The sequence below is a fragment of the Macaca nemestrina genome, chromosome 1 (assembly GCF_043159975.1).
Source record: "Macaca nemestrina isolate mMacNem1 chromosome 1, mMacNem.hap1, whole genome shotgun sequence".
Lineage (NCBI taxonomy): Eukaryota > Metazoa > Chordata > Mammalia > Primates > Cercopithecidae > Macaca > Macaca nemestrina.
Window position 1 is genome coordinate 208,018,339 of NC_092125.1, and position 19,823 is coordinate 208,038,161.

At 46.4% G+C, this 19,823-nt stretch overlaps 1 protein-coding gene across 3 annotated transcripts in view; it reads left to right on the plus strand.

Moving 5' to 3' along the window:
- Nucleotides 1-19,750, plus strand: part of LOC112429026 (uncharacterized) — a 47,389-nt gene extending 27,639 nt beyond the window's left edge. For 2 of the 3 annotated variants that reach the window (XR_011624551.1, XR_011624552.1), the window contains exon 4: nucleotides 19,669-19,739. The gene's annotated coding sequence lies outside the window, so the exon portion shown is untranslated. Of the gene's footprint in view, nucleotides 1-19,668 lie in introns of all 3 variants that reach the window. The other variant, XR_011624560.1, reaches the window with a different exon arrangement.
- The last annotated feature ends 73 nt before the right edge of the window (nucleotides 19,751-19,823 follow it).

The window sequence follows — 19,823 nt, forward strand, 5'->3', positions numbered from 1 at the left end:
CCTAGTTGGTCATTGAATATCCTTTTTAAAAATAGCTTATTAACTGATGCTGCAATAGATGTCTTGGGGAGCCAGTATATCAAGGAGTTTTGGAAGAAGGTTTTGGCAAAAGACATGGGTTCCTCTGTCACCTCTGTCATTTACTAACTTTGTGATGTTGGGCAGTATATTTAACTTCTCTGAATCTCAGTTTCCTTATTTGAAATGAGGGTAATATTAGTGCCTATCTCATAGGGTTATTGTGAGGTAAATAAAAGGAAAAAAATTAAATAAAAATAATGCATGTAAAGAGAGTGCTTAGCAAAATGCCCATGAAACAGGAGCAACCCATTCCAGCATGTTCTCTGTGCTGGGCACTGCTCTAAGTATTTCCCAGGTGTTGTCTCATGTAATCATCAGAATCATCTTTTTTTGTTGGTTACACAACAATGGTTATTTTGTGAACATTTATTCAGCTACACACTTAGTCATGTACTTTTTGGTATTTGGATTACAGTCAGTAAAAGGTTTACTTAACAACAATAACAACAACAATAAAAGCTCTATGAGGAAGGAAACTTTATCATTCCCATTTTATAGATGAGGAAACTGAATCTCAAAGAAGTTAAATCATTGGCTCAAGATACAGCACAGCCAGGTGCAGTGGCTCATGCCTGTACTCCCAACTACCCAGAAGGCTAAGGTGGGAGAATTGCTTGAGCCCAGGAGGCAGAGGTTTGCATGAGTTGAGATCGTGCCATTTCACTCCAGTTTGGGTGACAGAGCAAGGGAAAAAAAAAAAAAAGATCAGGGCTAGGCGTGGTGGCTCACGCCTGTAATCCCAGCACTTTGGGAGGCTGAGGCAGGTGGATCACCTGAGGTCAGAGGTTCAAGACCAGCCTGGCCAACATGGTGAAACCCTGTCTCTACTAAAAATACAAAATTAGCTGGGTGTGGTGGTACAGGCCTATAAATAATCCCAGCTACTTGGGAGGCTGAAGCAACAGAGTCATTTGAACCTGGGAGGTGGAGGTTGCAGTGAACTGAGATTGTGCCATTGCACTCCACCCTGGGCAACAGAGTGAGACTCCGTCTCAAGCAAACAAACAAAAAGATCATACAGTAAGTGGGTGGGGCTGTGGGTCCACAGCTGCTCACTGCCAGACCCATTTAAGCACTCATTAAACAGTAGCCTTTTATTATTATTAACATTTAACATTTTTGTTGTTTTAAAAACTTTTTTCTATTTTAAATAATACTTCAGGGTGTATCTTTGGCCATTTCTGGCTTTTCTCTGGTTTTGAATGACTTCCTTTGGATACAATCCCGAAGATAGAATTAACTGGGGAAAATAGGGTCCAGAGAGTTGATGTGACTTACTCAAGGTAAGTAGTGGTGCTTGGAGCAGGGCCACCACGTACAGTTGTATAGATTATTCACTTCACTTGATCTGGGGGGTGAGTGGGCTTCCCAGGGGAGTTCAGCCTTGGGCAGGGTTTGAATAGGCAGAGGAGGGGGTGTTCCAAGTAGGGGCCCTTAGAAGGGGAGAACGAGGAGGGTGTGATGGAGAAATAGTGGGAAATCAGTTCCAACGGAGCAGACAGTCGGAGACAGGATTTTAGGAGACAGGTGGGACTGGATCATTCATTCATTCCATAAACATGCTAAGCTGCATTGTATGCCAGGCGCTATTCCAGGAGCTGTAGATAGCAGTGAACAAGCTCATCCAATCCCTGCACTCATGGAACAGATACTGTCTTAGGCGGAGGGTGGGGACAAACAACTGACACAGAAATTGAGTAAAATATAGATTGTGATAAATATTGAGAAAGAACCAAGCAGGTGCTTGGTCCAGGAGTAGTAGGACGGGGCCTGTTTAAATAGAGTGGTTAAAGAAGGCTTCTGTGAAGAGGTGACATCTTAGCTGAGGAGGAAAAGACTATTCTAGGCAGATCACATAGCAGGTGCAAAGGCCCGGAGGCAGGATGCTGCAGAGATGGCGTTCAAAGTCATGCAGAAGAGAGTCTTGAGGGGTTGTAAGTTTAGAAGTCATTTCAGACAGCCTTGAGCAAAGGATTCTTTTTCCCCAACCCCATTCCAGCTTTTTCTTTCTCTCTCTCTTTCTTTTGGAGACTGGGTCTCACTCTGTTGCCCAGGCTGGAGTGCAGTGGCGTGATCTCAGATCACTGCAATCCCCACCTCCTGGGCTCAACCAATCCTCTCACCTCAGCCCCTGCAAAGTAGCTGGGACCACAGGTGTGCACCACCATGCCCGGCTACTTTTTGCATTTTTCTGTAGAGACGAGGTTTCTCCATGTTGCCCAGGCTGGTCTCAAACTCCTGAACTCAAATGATCCTCCTGCCTCAGCCTCCCAAAGGGCTGAGATTACAGATGTGAACCACTGCACCCAGCCCCTAGTCTGATCTTTGTTCTGAGTTCAGCTGTACTTTTCCATCTGCCTGCTGGTTGACCCACAGAGCAGTCACCTCAAAGTCACGTGTTCTTCCCAAACAGCTCCCCACCTCCCATCTCCTTCTAAATCTACACTCTCCCTTGACTATTGCTGAGCATCTTGAGTCTTCCTTCCTCATTCTCTCACTTCTGTCTCTTCCTTGGCCACTTTTCTAGACCAGGGAATCAACCAAGTACCATAGTGTGATAGGACCACACACAAGCACTGTGAAAGTACTCAGACCTGGGCTCAAATCGCAGCTCTGCCATTCAGTTCATTTCACAGGGTCTCGGTTCGTTGGTTGGTGTAGGGAAGTTGTACCTTGGTGGCTGGAGAGTAAATGAGATGATGTTGGAGGTGACAGCAGCTGGCACACAGTAGGTATCTGATGAGTGACAGTGCCTTGCCCTTTCCCTACCAACCTTGGGGAACTGTCTTGTTTTCTTCATAGCTTGGCTTTTTCTATTTAGGAAGCAGAGAGGTGGTTGAAGTTCTTGGGTAATCATTGACTCTCAAAATATCTCTCTGGGGAACCAAGATCTCCAATATTTCTTTTCAAAGTATTTAAAACAGTTAGCTTAATTTGCAGTCATAATACTATCATTAACTGAGTGTTTATTACCTGTCAGTTACTGTGCTAAGTACCTTATATATTTTCTTTCATCCTCATGACAACTCTATGAAGAAAGTTCCATTATTGTCACCATTTTATAGTTCAGGAAACTGAGGCTCAGAAAAATGAATTGACTGGCTTAAAGTCACATAGCTAGTTAAGGGATGAAACTGGGACTTGAACCTACATTTATCTGGCAACAAAAACCTGAGCGCCTGATCACTAGACCATCCTGCCTCACAGCCTATCTGGCCAAAGTAGAGAGAGAGTCAACGTTTCATTTCCTGCATGGCTGGAAGCTCAGAGAAGTGAGAGGCTTGTTCAGAGTCCCATAACGGACTGGACACTAAGCCAGCGTATGGTGGGTCTGGCCCCAGATCCCAAACCTGCCCCAGCAGAGAAAACTGGGAGGTGTGAGACTTCAGGGCATCCTGGACCTTCCTCCTAGAGCTGGACTGCCTCTCCAGAGCAACCGAGCCATAAACACAAGCGGCTCTTTCAACACGACACTGAGCCTGAGTCACTGCGTATTTATAGATGGGCCTCTTCTCCTTGCCTCAGCTTTGCCAGGATTTATCAGGTTCACTTGGGGTTCAGAGGGTGACAACCTGTTTATCATCCAAGGTGCCCAAGCTGGATGTTGGGACATTCTCCGAGAACGAGATCTGGAGTTCTGCCTGTGTTTAGACCTTGCCTGACCCCCAACACCCAGACTGATGCAATTCTCCCTATCCAAGTTGTGCCCCCTTCTACCAGATACTCCCCATGCTTACCCCATCACAACCTTATATACCTAGAGAATTCATGGTCTCGGGTTAAAATGGGACAGAAATGCTGCTTCTTTCAGGAAGACATCCTGGATTGATCTAGGAAGGTTAAAAACTTTCCCTAACCCCACTGCTCTGAGGGAGTAAACTCTCTCATTGGTCAGATAATTAAATTAATCATAATAACATTTGCTAAGACTTTGGGAGGACAAGGTAGGAGGATTGCTTGAGGGCAAGAGTTCGAGACCAGCCTGGCTACATAGCAAGACCCTGTTGCTACAAAAAAAAAAAAAAAAAAAAATTACCCAGGTGTCATGGCGCATGCCTGTAGCCCCAGCTACTTGGAGGCTGAGGCAGGAGGATCACTTGAGCCCAGGAGGTTGAGGCTGCAGTGAGCTGTGATTGCATCACTACACTCCAGCCTGGACAACAGAGAGAGAGAGAGATACCTTGTTTCAAAAAAAAAGTAAAACAAACATTTTCTAAGGACCTTCTGTGTACCAGATACCATGCTAAGAGTTTTAACATTACCTTTTTTTTTTTTTAAGATGGGGTTGCCCAGGCTGGAGTGCAGTGGTGCAATGACAGCTCACTGCAGCCTTGAACTCCTGGGCTCAAGTGATCCTCCCGCTTCAACCTCCTGAGCAGCTGGAATTACAGGTGTGTGCCACAGCACTCAGATTAACATTACCTTTTTGAATCTTCACAATTTTGTAAGTTAAATATTAATTTATATCATCTTTATAGATGAGGAAACTGAGGCTTACAGAGGTAAAGTAACTTGCCCAAGCCACACGACTTTCCTCCTAGTAAGTAGCAGGACTGTGCTCGAAATCTACATTTTCCTTGGTTCAGTGGTCCAAGCTGTAGGTGACCTTGGACAAGTTACTTCACTTCTGAGCCTCAGTTTCTTTATCTATAAAATGGAGACACTAATACCAACAGTTATACAGACTGAATAAACCTGGTACACAGTAGACTCCCAACTGCTGACTCCTGTCCCACACCTGCTAAATTTGTTCATTCTAAGTTGCTTAGGATAATCAACCAGGCCACATCTGGCTCAGACTCTGGGGACTTGAACCTGGGACCCAGGCTCTTCCAGCCACCCCTGCTCCTCTGCCCCTACTCTTTCTATCTCCTTAATAGTAATCATGTCCTGAGTGACTCAGAACACAGGGGCGGGGTGGGTGAAGCGGGCAGGGGAGAGTAGGATGGCGAGTGAGTAGGGGCATTGGGGGTGGTTGTGTACAGAGGCACAGTAGACAGACCTGGCTCTTGCTCCTGGGGTCTATTTTGGATGGGGCCAGCCTCCAGGCTGCTGGAAGCTGGAGCTGGAGGTGTCAGTGCTGAGTTAACGGAGCGGTCCTTGGGGCCAGATTTAGCAGTTGAGTTCTGACCCCAGAGGGTGGCTTAGCTGCAGGCCCTGGGCCAAAGCCACTTCTGTGATTCCTGCCATGGGGTTCTGGTCTCTGTACAGGGCACCCTGCTCCTTTCTGCTGTCTTCACCACGCCCTCCCCAGCCCAGTGCAGAGCCTTTAACTTGAGATTCACACAGATTTGGGATCAAGGCCTGGCTGTTCCACCTACTAACGGTATGACCTTGGTGTCCTAAGGGTTGTGATGATTAATTGGTGTGTCCAGATAGGGTTGTCTTCCTCCCACCTCCCCCAACACCACTGGGCCCGTGAGGTCAGGGCTAGTTCTCCTGTCTTCATCCTACGTCTCAGGGTCCATTCCCCCAGGCCTTGACCTGGCTGTTCCAGGGCCCCCAGGGCTCGCCTTGCATGGTGCTTCCAGAAACTCTGATCCGAAGTGGCCCCTGGCCTACCCAGGGTTGTGCCAGGGCCCAGCTCTGACAGAGGTGAGGGCCCAGTTCTGATGAGCTGTAGTTCAAGTTTCCTGCTGGGCCTCGTTAAATGGGCTTATTAAGGAGCCTTTAGAGGGCCTCATTAAGGAACCCTGGCTCCTAGTTTTTAACAGTTTGGAGATTTCTTTCCATCTATTTCTATGCCTGTACCACATATCTGATACATAACATTTATTTACATACCCATGTATAATTTTTTTAAAAGAATAGGATCAGATTATATGTAACAGGCATGTGTTTTTCTGTTTGTGCCTAACAATATATTGCTGACATCTTTTGATATTGGTATTCAATATGGAAAGCTCAATGTCCATTTTTTTGAATTGGAGGAATATTTATGTATATATGTAAGTATTTATTTTTCTGCATGGACATTTGGAATGCTTATTGGGGTATGCTTTTTGTTGTTATTGTTGTTTAGTAAACTTTTTCTTCAAGTATAACATATATTCAGAAAAGTACACAATTCCAGTCCCAGCACTTTGGGAGGCTGAGGTGGGTGGATCACTTGAGGTCAGGAGTTTGATACCAGCCTGGCCAACATGGTGAAACCCCATCTCTACCAAGAAATACAAAAATTAGCCTGTAGTTCCAGCTACTCGGGAGGCTGAGGCAGGAGGCTGCTTGAACCTGGGAGGTGGAGGTTGCAGTGAGCCGAGATCGTGTCACTGCATTCCAGCCTGGGTGACAAGAGTTAAACTCTGTCTCAAAAAAACAAAAAAAAGTACACAGTTCCTAGCTGTACAATACAAGGCATTTTCACAGAGTGAGTATATCTGCATCACCTGCACCCAGGTCAATAACAGGCTATCACCAGCAGTCGCAGAGGCCCCATGCTTCCTTCTGGCCTCCTCAAGGATAACCACCATCCTGAATGCTGACAGCTCAGATTCGTTCTGCCTTTTTCGAAGTTTACATAAACGGAATTATACAGGATGTCCTCTTTTGCTTGACATTCTATTTATGAGCTTCCTCCATGTTGTTACATGTGGCAAGATTTGTTTATTCTAATTCTGTATAGCATTCCACTAGGTGACCACACGGCAATTTATTTTTTTGTCCCACTGATGGACATTTGGGCTGTTTCCAAGGTTTTGCTATGGAAAACAAAATTGCAAAAATGTCCTGGTGTGTAAATAGAGCTATATATCTGCATATCTGTATCTACCTATCTAATTATATCTTTGTTATCTTTCTAGTTTTTTGATAAGATAGAGTCCTCAGAATATAATTGCTGAGTCACATGTATGCATAGTTAACATTTTTCTTTGTCAAATTGCACTCTCCTGCTCCCCCAGAGCCAAGAGCAGTGCCAGTCCCCATGTCCCTACCCCTCACCAAGCTTGAATATTATTCATCTTTAATACTTTTGTCTATTGGATCCAAGAAAAATCAGATTTTATTGTGGTTTTAATGTGATATGTTTAAATTATTGAGGATAAGCACTTTTTTGTTTTGGTTTTTGGGGACATTGACATTTATTCTCATGTGAATTGCCTTTTTATATCTTTTGCTTATTCTTAAAATTTGAACGTATTGTGGATTTTGACATTTGTTCATGTTTCTAGTGTTTTCCCCCCCACCAGCTTTGTTTGTGAAGCAACTGCCGGTTTAAATATAGTTTGTTTTCCTCCTGCTCACTGTTTATAATCTGGATAGTCCCTGAGGGTGTGTATGGCAAACCCCAGGTTCAAGCTGTGGGGGTGGGGAGCGGAAGGCCAGGTGGGGTGGGCAGCTGAGCCCCCAAGACTGTCTCCCAGGGGTATAAACAAAGGAACATCTGGGTCAGCACTGAACCCTTGGACTTGGAGTTTGCCCCAGAGGCTTCCCCCAATCCTGTTTCCAAGTCTTCCCAGTGGCACGTCGGGCCTCACTGTCAGTGAAGGGAGCCTCTCACCCAGCCAAGGGGCCAGGTGGGAATCAGGGGGCGCCAGGGCCTGTGTTAGTCCTGGAAAAAGAGGGAAAGGTTAAGAACAAGGGCTAAACAGTCAGCGCTCTGAAGTCGAATCCTGAACCCTCTGAGTGCAATGTCAGATGAGTCTGCTAAAATCCCACAGCTTGGGTGGCTTAAACAACAGAAATTTACTTCTCATAGTTCTGGAGGCTGGCAAGTCCAAGATCAAGGTGATTTTATTCTGAGTTATCTTCTCTTGACTTGTAGGTAGCTACCCTCTTGCTATGTGCTCACATGGTCTTACCTTGGCGTGCATGCATAGAGAAAGGGAGAGAGATGCAACTGCCCAACAGGTTCACCTTGCCTGCTGCCTAGACAGAGCCGATTTATCAAGACAGGGGAATTGCAATGGAGAAAGAATAATTCACGCAGTCGGCTGTGTGGGAGACTGGAGTTTGATTATTACTCATATCAGTCTGCCCAAGCATTCGGGGATCGGAGTTTTTAAAGATAATTTGGTGGGTAGGGGCTCAGTAAGTGGGGAGTACCGATTGGTCAGGTTGGAGATGGAATCATAGAGGGGATCAAAGTTAAGTTTTCTTGCAGTCTTCTGTTCCTGGGTGAGATGGCAGAACTGGTTGAGTCAGATTACTGGTCTGGGTGGTGTCAGCTGATCCATCAAGTACAGGATCTGCAAAATATCTTAAGCATTGATCTCAGGTTTTACAATAGTGATGTCCCCAGGAGCAATTTGGGGGAGGTTCAGACTCTTGGAGTCAGAGGCTGCATAATATCTAATCTTGTAGCTAATTTGTTAGTCCTACAAAAGCAAACTGGTCCCAACAGAAGAAGGGGGTCTTTTCAGGAAAGGGCTATTATCAATTTTGTTTCAAACTAAATGCCTCCCTAGATTAGTTTGACTTAAGCCCAAGAATGAACAAGGACTGCTTAAAGGTTAGAAGCAAGACGGAGTTGGTTAAATCTGAAATCTGTCACTGTCATAGTTTCCTCAGTTATAATTTTTGCAAAGGCGGTTTCAGAGAGACATAGAGACAGCAAGAGAAACAGAGAGGAAAGGAGAGCAAGCTTTCTTGTGTCTCTCTTGTTCTTTTTTTTAAAGATGGGTCTCTCTCTGTGGCCCAGGCTGGAGAGCAGTGGCGTAATCATAGCTCACTGCAGCAGCCTCCAGCTCCTGGGCTCAAGAAATTCTCCCACCTCTGCCTCCCAAGTAGCTGGGACTACAGTATGTGGCATTACACCCAGCTAATTTTTTTTTTTTTTTTTTTTTTTTTTGGTAGAGACAAGGTCTGTTCTATTGCCCAGGCTGGTCTCGAACTCCTGGGCTCAAGTGATCCTTCCACCTTGACCTCCCAAAGTGCTGGAATTATAGGCGTGAGCCACCATGCCCATTCTGCCCAGCTGCCCAGCCTTGTGTCTCTTCTTATAAGGGCACGAATGCCATTGGACCTACTTTCATGAACTCATCTAACCCTAATTACCTCCCAAAGGCCCCATCTTCAAATACCTTCACATTTGGGGTTAGGGCTTCCATATGTGAATTTTGGGGGAACACAACCATTCAGTCCACGACAACACCCCAGTCCATTTCCTAGAAGTGCAACCTTAAGCAAGTTACTTAATCTCTGTGTGACTCAGTTTTCTCATCTGTAAAATGGGGATTATACTGGTATCAGTGTCATGAATTAACAAATGAATTAATACCTATTAAACACTTAGAACAGACTGTGATAGCCTCCAAGATAGAGCTCAATAATTCTTGCCTCCTGGTAATCAGGTCCTTGTGCAGTTGCCTCCCGTACTGTATCAGGGTTGGTCTGTGTGTCCAATAGAATACAGTGGAAATGATAGCGTGTGACTTCTGGGGCTAGGTCATAAAATATAGTACCACTTTTGTCTTGCTCTTTTGGATCACTGGCCCTGGGGGAAGCCAGTGCCATGTTATAAGGATGCTCAAGCAGCCCTATGGAGAGGTATTATGTACTGAGGAACTGAGGCCTCTCACCAAGTTGCCAACTATGAGTGTGCCATCTTGTTAGTGGATCCTTCAGCTCCAGTCAAGCATTCTGCTAAACTCAACTGCAGCCCCAGCCTATATATATATATATATATATATATATATATATATATATATATATATATATATATTTTTTTTTTTTTTTTTTTTTTTTTTTTTTTGAGACTCAGTGAGACTCAAAAAAAAAAAAAAAAAATACAGTGAGAGTCTCACTGTGCTGCCCGGCCTGGAGTACAGTGGCACTATCACAGCTCGCTGCAGTCTTGACCTCCTGGGCTCAAGTGATCCTCCTACCTTAGCCTCCTGAGTAGCTAGGACTGCAGGCACGCATCACCATGCCCAGCTAAAATTTTTTTTTTTTGTAGAGACAAGGTCTTCCTTTGTTGCCCACACTAGTCTCAAACTCCTGGATCAAGCTTCCTGCCTCAGTCTCCCAAAGTGTTGGGGTTACAGGCATGCGCCACCGTGCCCAGCCCAAGCCAACTTCTTGACTACAACCTCCTTAGAGACCAGATCCAGAACCACCCAACTTAGCTGCTCTTGAATTCCTGACCCATAGAAACTGTGTGAGATAATAAATGTTTATTATTGTCTTAAGCTGCTACATTTTGGGATAATTTGTTATGCAACAACAGATGGTATGCAAGCCATGGGGTTACCCACACTCACTGTTCAGTAAATGCTAACTCGTGTTACTCCTAGCTGTGATAATGTTAACAACGTTTGTTAAGTGTCTACCATGTGTCAGACGTGTGCTATGTGCCTGTGCAAATGGACTCCCACTTCTGTGCCATTAGTTTTCAGCAAGGGATAGAATGCTAGGGGAGGATAGTCACCAGGAACCCTTGACTCTCAGGACTAGAAATGCCCACAGACATCATTACTCTACCCATTTGTCGTTTCATAGATGAGGAAACTCACACACACAGGTCACGTAACCTGCCCAAGATAAAAGAGCTGATATGTGGAGAAGTCAAAACTTGAACTCAGATCCATTTGTCCTGGGGCAGCCTCTTTGTTGCTCTACACTCTTAGGGTCTTATAGTAAGGATGTATTGCATTTCACAGTTTATATGTTGCACAGTTTATAAAGCACTTTCAATACTTCATTTCAGGATAATTAATGCAGAGCCCCCTCCTGACCCTACTTGCCTCCATTCGCCCTGGGACAGTCCCTTTCTCTAAAGACCACCCACTCCCCAGAGCCCTTGTAGCTGTCCACAAGCATTATCTGGCCCTGGGGACAGTAGGAGGAGGCCTGTGTGGCTCCCAGCCCGGGCCATGAGTGAGGAGGTCCTGGGACACTCTGCTCCCCTTCTGTGGCATGCAGGCCAGGCCCAGTGGACTTTGCCCTGGCACTGAGGGCACTGCTTCATGTCCCAGACCCCATGGACCTGCCTCTGCCAACTGCTCCAGCTTTAGCCACTAGATCAAATGACCCATCGGTTTGATCCTGTGATTTGAGATGATTATTCAATGAGGATGACATCAAAGCATGTGATGAGGATCTTAAACCATAAGAAAAAAACAGTGCCTGTGCCACACCTGCTCCACTTCCCGAGGGTGCTCCAAGCAGAGGCTTGAGGGGAAATCCAGAGCAAGGCGGGGCAGACCTCACGCTCCTAGGGAGGACATGAGGGAGAACAGGTACACACACGAGAAAAAGATCTGCTCTATGATGTACAGGGAAGCATTTCCACAAGCCTGAACTATGGGGACATGAAAGGGGAGACGGACGGTGGTTTCCTCTCCAGCATCACCACCCCTTGGGCCTGTGTCATCACTGGAGCACTCCTCTGAGAACCTGGCCACTGGGGACGTGGAAGGACCGTCCAGGATCATCTGTGGATGCTCCATTTGGCAGATGAAGAAACTGAGGGTGGGTGTGGTTTGCTGGGCATCACATTTCAGTTCTCCAACGGAGATGGAGATGGAGCCCAGGTGTCTGGGCCCTAGGCCGGGGTTTTCTCCTCTGAATCAAGAGGCGTTAAAAAACTCTCAGATTTCTCGCCAGGCGCGGTGGCTCATGCCTGTAATCCCAGCACTTTGGGAGGCCAAGGTGGGTGGATCACGAGGTCAGGAGATCGAGACCATCCTGGCTAACATGGTGAAACCCCATCTCTACTAAAAATACAAAATATTAGCTGGGCGTGATGGCGGGCGCCCATAGTCCCAGCTACTCGGGAGGCTGAGGCAGGAGAATGGCGTGAACCCAGGAGGCGGAGCTTGCAGTGAGCAGAGATTTCAGATCTCTGAAAAGTCCCCTTTCTAGAGACAATTTAAAAAAAAAAAAAAAAAGCATAGGCTGGGAACGATGGCTCATGCCTGTAATCCTAGCACTTTGGGAGGCTGAGGCAGGCAGATCACCTGAGGTCAGGAGTTTGAGACCAGCCTGGCCAACATGGTGAAAACCCATCTCTACTAAAAATACAACAGATTAGCCAGGCATGGTGGCAGGCACCTGTAATCTCATCTACTTGGGAGGCTGAGGCATGAGAATCGCTTGAACCCAGGAGGTGGAGGGTGCAGTGAGCTGAGATAGCACCACTACACTCTAGCCTGGGTGACAGAGAGCAAGACTTTGTCTAAAAAAAAGAAAAAGAAAAAGCTAGACCTTGAGAGTTAAACAGGCCTGTTGCAGCTTTGCCTGCATGAGCTGTGGGTCCTGGGGCAACTCCATACCTTGATCTGTGCCTCATCTGTAAAACAAGGACAGTAAGTATGACCTGTATACTTGAAAATTGCTAAGAGAGTAGATTTTAAGTGTTCCCACCACGAAACAGTAAGTATGTGAGGTCATGCATGTTAAATAGCTTGATTTAGCCATTCCACAATATAGACATATATCAAAACATCATGTTGTACACCATAAATATGTGCAATTTTTACCTGTCGATTAAAATTTAAGTATAACCTATTTATGATTGTTGTGAGGACTAAATAAAATAGTGCCTCGAAACTCTTTGTAGATGTCCAGCCACTTGCAAGCATTGAATCAATAAAAAATAGGATTATAATTGCTATTACCCTCTACCTCCCTTTTTCCTTGCCAGGCCTAGACCATTCTCCCAGATGCCTTGCCTGTCTTCTACCCAGCTGGGAAGAAGACACTACAGCTTCCTATACTCGTGACACAGAATTTTGGGAGCAATTCTAAATGACAGGTCTGTTGCTTAGCTGGGTGACTTTCTACAAATCACTTAAGCTTCAGTGCATGATATGCAAAAATGAGAACCATAATACCCAGAATAATTCTCTGACAAATCAATGGCACAGAAGAAAGAGAGGGATGACGGTTGTTACAGTTTAAAAGAGATCCATGAGACAAAAACAACAGAGGTCTCAGCCTGAGTGACGGAGTGAGACCCTGTCTCAAAAAAAAAAAATAAATAAAATAAAAATTATTGTTTGTTAACATAATGGCATGGTGATTATGTAACAAAAATCCTTATCTATTAGAAATGCATATTGGAGTATTTATGGGTGAAATGACTTGATGTCTAACATTTTCTTTAAAATATTTTAGAAAAGGCCCGGCATGGGAGGCTGAGGCAGAGAATTGCTTGAACCCAGGAGGGGAGGTTGCAGTGAGCCAAGATTACACCACTGCACTCCAGCCAGCCTGGGCAACAGAGTGAAACTCCTTCTCAAAAAGAAAAGAAAAGGCTGGGTGTGGTTGTTCACGCCTGTAATCCCAGCACTTTGGGAGGCCGAGGTGGGCGGATCACCTGAGGTCAAGAGTCAAGACAAGCCTGGCTAACATGGTGAAACCTCATCTCTACTAAAAGTAAAAGCCGGGCGTGGTGGTGAGTGCCTGTAATCTCAGCTACTCAGGAGGCTGAGGCAGGAGAATCACCTGAACCTGGGAGGCAGAGGTTACAGTGAGCCAAGATCACGCCACTGCACTCCAGGCTGGACAACAGAGTGAGACTCTGTCTCAAAAAAAAAAGAAAGAAAAATGTAGAAAAAAGAAGTGTGGGCCAGGCTCACTAGCTCACGCCTGTAATCCTAGTACTTTGGGAGGCTGAGGTGGGCTGATCACTTGAGGTCACGAATTCGAGACCAGCCTGGCCAACATGGTGAAACCCCGTCTCTACTAAAAATACAAAAATTAGCCGGGTATTGTGGCATGTGCCTGTAATCCCTGCTACTCGGGAAGCTGAGGCAGGAGAATTGCTTGAACCCAGGAGGCAGAGGTTGCAGTGAGCCGAGATCGCACCATTGCACTCCAGCTTGGGCAACAAGAGTGAAACTCTGTCTCAAGAAATAAAGAAAAGATAAAAGAAGTGTGTGGGAATATTGGGGCAATGATGAACAAGTTAAGCTGGGTTTGATTACATGAGCTCATTATACTGTTCTCTCTAGTTTGTGTGTTTGAAACTGTCATTCATAAGGAGTAAAAAAAAGAAACGAAGTGACTTGCAGAGAGGGAGACAGTAAATGTAGTGGTTAAGAGCTCTAGGTCTGGACACACCACTAATGTTCCATAATTGTCTCTTCATCTGCCGGTACTATAGTCTTATGGTATGTTCTCATAACTGTAATGATGCTGGTTTATAACTTCCTGATTCTGATGCTGACTCTGCTACTCACTGGTGGGGGACTTTGGCTGTGTGACTTATCCTCACTGAGCCTCTGAAGCTCACCTGCAAAACAGGGAAAATTATGATCCCTGCTGTACCAAGTCATTTGGAGGACTGAACAGGAGGATGGAAAGGACTTAGCACAATGCCTGAACATAATAAGCTCTCAGTAAATCCTCCAGTGAGGGGAGCACAGGTTGAAGAATCAGGCTACCGTGGATATGAACCCCAGCTCGGCTCTGCCACTTGTGGCTGTGTGACTCTGGCCAAGCCAATTAACTCTCTGAGCCTCATTTCCTCCTGGGAAAAAACCCGAAGATCATAAAACCTCCCCTGCAGGACTGTGGTAAGGATTAAATGACATGTTTTGATGCCCAGCACAGCCCACGTGGGAATTTCCCTTCCTCACCCCTTGACTTTCAGCAGCACTGGCCTTGCCAGCACCCCGGCTGGAGTTGATCCCACTGTCCATTTGTTTGGCATCTGCACCTGGACTGCCAAGTGCGGCTGGAGAAAGTCAACAGGGCCATGTGAATGGCTCCTTGCAAATGACACGTCAGTACTGGAAAACATCAGCGAGGTTCTTCTGCTCTTAGACAGTCCTTCCATCTCTCTCCAGGGCACTTCCTCTCGTGTTCCACACTGGCTGGTCCACATCTTTTCCACCACTGATGCCTTAGCCTCAGAAGTTGACCTCAATGCTCTCTTGATCAAGGTCATCAAATATAAACACCTTTCTCTCCAACTCCCAACACCTCCTTCCATTCTGCTCTTTCCATCCTTCCAGCTTAAAGGTTGGAGCGTCCCTCTCCTTCCCAAGGCTTTAGAATTTACTCCATCTCCCCAAAACCCCATTTCCAGTACTTTTTTTCCATTGGCTGCACCATCTCAGCCAAAAAAAAATTGCTGGGCTCAGTGGCTCACACCTGTAATCCCAACACTTTGGGAGGCCAAGGGGGGCGGATCACAAGGTCAGGAGATCGAGACCATCCTGGCCAACATGGTGAAACCCCATCTCTACCAAAAATACAAAAATTAGCTGGGCGTGGTGGTAGGCGCCTGTAATCCCAGCTACTGGGGAAGCTGAGGCAGGAGAATGGCTTGAACCTGGGAGGTGGAGGTTGCAGTGAGCCAAGACTGTGCCACTGAGCTCCAGCCTGGTGACAGAGTTAAGACTCTGTCTCAAAAAAACAAAACAAAACAAAAAAAACTTGCTCGAATATCTGAACCTTCTCCAAGTCTGACAGTGATGCAGCTGCTTCTTTATATTTAACCTACTCATTCACTTGTCCACTCATTTAATAAACTTTTTTTTTTTTGAGACAGGGTGTCACTCTGTCACCCAGGCTGGAGTGGAGTGGTGTGATCACAGCTTGCTGCAGCCTCAACCACCCAGTCTCCAATCCTCCCATCTCAGTCTCCTGAGTAGTTGGGACTACAGATGGGCAACACTACGCCTAGCTAATTTTTTTATTTATTGTAGAGATAGGATCTCACTATGTTGCCCAAGCTGGTCTCACACTAACTCCTGGGCTCAAATGATCCTTCCACCTTGGCCTCCCAAAGTGCTGGGATTATAGGTGTGAGCTACCGCACCCAGTCAGACATTTGTTGAGTGCCTACTATGTGCTAGGCATTGGGGGTACAGAGATGAATAGAGACCATCTTTGCCCTCAACGTCTTCAAAGTCCAGAGGGAGAGTCAGACTCACAAGCAGATGATGGTAATATGGCAAATGAGATGCAAAGATGGACCATGCCTGACACAGAGATTAACTAGGCATGTGATGAGAAGAAGAGGGAACCCCAAGGTGACTCTCAACTTCCTGGTTGGTGCAAATGGGTGGATGGTAATGCTGTTCACTAAGACGTGAGACAAGAAAAATGGAAGGAGGAGCTAGGTATTGGGGAAGATGGTGTGTTCTGGCTGGAGTATGATGAATTTGAGATACTATTAGAACATCCCAGTAGAAATCTCCAACAAATCTTTAGCTTAGGGGAGAGAGAAGTCTGAACTGGAATTAGAGAGTAGAGAATCATCAGCATATGGGAGCTGGAATCATGCATGTTTATGAGGTGCTTACTGCTTCAAGTAACAGAGTAATTACACAATAATGGCATTTGATATCTCACGTCTTAAGAAGTCAAGAGACGGGCAGCTCTAGGGTTGGATAAATTGGCAACACAATGATGGCATCTCTAACCCGGGTACCTCCTGTGGTTCCTCTATGCCATCCTCAGGGTGTTGACATCATGCTCAGCCTTGTCCCCTTGTGGTTGCAAGATAGCTGCTCTACCCTCTCACAACCCCATTCAAAGGTAAAGATGAAACTTTGTTCTTGCACATTCGTTTTTATCATGGAGGAGATCCTTTATCTTTAGCCAACAGACATATCCTTGGGTCTCATTGGCCATAACTGCATCATTAGGCAAAAGAGAATGGGGTTGTATGATAGGCTTAAACCGTTTGTAACTCATCTCCTGTGGCCGTGGAGAGGTCCATCTTCCTAGAGCACAATGCTACCCAATGCCTTAACTAAAGTGAGGTCCCATGAGCAAGGAAGAAGAGGTGGCCTTTTTTCAGTCCTCATCCTCTTCCAAACCTTGGCTGACCTGACAGTGTTGACTTGACCCAAACACAGTTCAGTAGAGTCTACATTAGGAGCTTGGGTTCCTAAGTCAAGCATATCTGGGTTCATGTCCTAGAGCCACCTCGTGCTCTCTGTGTGACCTCATACAAGTGTTTTACCTGTGTGCCTGAGTTTCCTCACTTGTGGAGTGGGGATATTATGGGTCTTTTGTTATTGGCTGTTGAGATGGTGAAATGAAATAAAGCATACAAAGCATTTAGCACAATGCATAGCACATAGTAAGTGCTCAGCAAAACCTAAGTGCTCAGCAAAATTTTGGGGGGCAACTCTCTCCTCAAAATCCTCCAGCCCTTTGTTTTTTTTTTTTTTTTTTTGAGACGGAGTCTCACTCTGTCGCCCAGGCTTGGAGTGCACTGGCCGGATCTCAGCTCACTGCAAGCTCCGCCTCCCAGGTTCACGCCATTCTCCTGCCTCAGCCTCCCAAGTAGCTGGGACTACAGGCGCCCGCCACCTCGCCTGGCTAGTTTTTTGTATTTTTTTAGTAGAGACGGGGTTTCACAGTGTTAGCCAGGATAGTCTCGATCTCCTGACCTCGTGATCCACCTGTCTCGGCCTCCCAAAGTGCTGGGATTACAGGCTTGAGCCACCGCGCCCGGCCAGCCCTTTGTTTTTAAGGCCTCTTCCTTTTTCTGTAACTTGTTCCTCTTCTTCTTCTCCCATTTCCTCTCTTCCAAGGTTTGCTTCTCCGCTCTATGTCTTGTCTCATTTTTCCCGTCATTCCTCTTTCTTGAAATCCTTCATACCTCTCCTGAGTATTCCATGGCCTCTTAGACTTATTTTGGGACCTGATACCATTGCTCCATATCTCTGCCTCATCACCTTGGACCGGATGACCCCACGGTCCTTTCATTAGATGCTACCTTAAAAACAGCTACTGGAGGCCAGGCACAGTGGCTCACACCTATAATCCCAGCACTTTGGGAGGTCGAGGCAGTCAGATTGCCTGAGGTCAGGAGTTGGAGACCGGCCTGGCTAACATGGCAAAAACCCATCTCTATTAAAAATACAAAAATTAGTCGGGTGTGGTGACATACGCCTGTAGTCCCAGCTACTTAGGAGGCTGAGTCAGGAGATTCGCTTCAACCTGGGAAGCGGAGGTTGCAGTGAGCTGAGATGGCACGACTGCACTCCAGCATGGGCAACAGAGTGAAACTCCGTCTCGAAAAAACAAAACAAAACAAAACAAAACAGCCACTGGAACTGCTCTAATGACTTCTACCTGCCAATGTGGAAGATGTCCTAAGAAATATGGAGAAAAGTTAAAATGTGTGCAGAGAGCTGAGGGAAGCCTTCTAAGTGTCCAGGCAGGGCTTTGTGGCACCGCATGAGGGGTTTTCCTTTCTTTTCTTTTTTTTGAGACAGAGTCTCACTCTGTCACCAGGCTGGAGTGCAGTGGCGCAATCTCCGCTCACTGTAACCTCCACTTCCTGGGTTCAAACAATTCTCCTGCCTCAGCCTCCCGAGTAGCTGGGATGACAGGTGTGTGCCATCACACCCAGCTAATTTTTGTATTTTTAGTAGAGACAGGGTTTCACCATGTTGGCCAGGCTGGTCTCAAACTCCTGACCTCAGGCAATCCGACTGCCCACTTCAGCCTCCCAAAGTGCTGGGATTATAGGCGTGAGCCACCGCACCCGGCAGGTTTTTCCTTTCTATCTGCCTTCCTCGGCTGTGAGTTTCTTGCGGCAGGGAAACAGATCACTCATCCATTTGTCATGTTGTGATGTATACTAGTTGCCTGATGTATACTAGTACTCAGAAACATGTCTGATGAATGAATAAAATGTCTGGCTTTGCCACTTACTTTCTTCTTTTTTTTTTTTTTTTTTTTTTGTTTTGTTTTGAGATGGAGTTTCTCTCTTGTCGCCCAGGCTGGAGTGCAGTGGCGCGATCTCAGCTCACTGCAATCTCTGCCTCTCGGGTTCAAGTGATTCTCCTGCTTCAGCCTCCCGAGTAGCTGAAATTACAGGCTCGCACCACCACACCCAGCTAAGTTTTGTATTTTTAGTAGAGATGGGGTTTCACCATGTTGGCCAGGCTAGTCTTGAACTGCTGACCTCGTGATCCACCTGCCTCAGCCTCCCAAAGTGCTGGGATTACAGGTGTGAGACGCCACACCCGGCTGTCACTTACTTTCTAACTGACTTTGAATATAATCCTTTTCTTCTCTAGTCCCATTTCAAAATCTATAAGATGAGGGGACTGGACTGCGTTTCAAGGGAGGCCTTTCAGCACTGAGTGAAATAAGTGGCCAAGGGATGGAGGATGGGCTGGCTGGGGTGGGGGTCTCCACTGTCTCCAGCAAAATGCTGTGCTGAGGTCTGAGGCAGAGGGATGAGCTCAGAGAGAGGGGCTGCCTGACCCTTCCATCTAGGAGCTGCCCAGGACTCCAGAAGAGGGGATGGAATTGATTTAGGTCAGTGAGGGGTTGAGCGGGGCTGGGAGGGGGTTGGGGTCGGGAGGCTTCAACCTGGGAGGCAGAGGTTGTAGTGAGCAGAGATCGCACCACTGCACGATCCTTTCTATCTCCCTTCCTGGGCTGTGAGTTTCTCAGGGCAGGGAAACAAATCACTCATCCATCTGTCACATTGTGATGTATATTAGTTACCTGATGTACACCAGTACTCAGAAAAATGTTCGACATTTTCATCATAGCATTGGCTATTAACCCTTTGAATCCCAGTGGCTCACTTGCTGGGTCCTATCCCTGACCCGCTAGCCTGGTGCCGGGGGGAGACCAATTTCTGGAGGAAGCTCTGGGTACCCAGTCTTCCCCTAAGCCTGCCTCTGAACAGGCTGTTCTTGTTTATGACCCCCGTCCCAGAAGAACAGCGATTGCTCATCCCTGCATGTGATTCGAGAGGGCCAGTCTTTCAGGCCTGGAGGAAACTCAAGCCCCACCAGCCGCTTGGCATCGGAATGCTCAGCTGGTCCCCTCCTGGAGCTCATGTGACCAAGATCTAGCTATAAATATCAGAG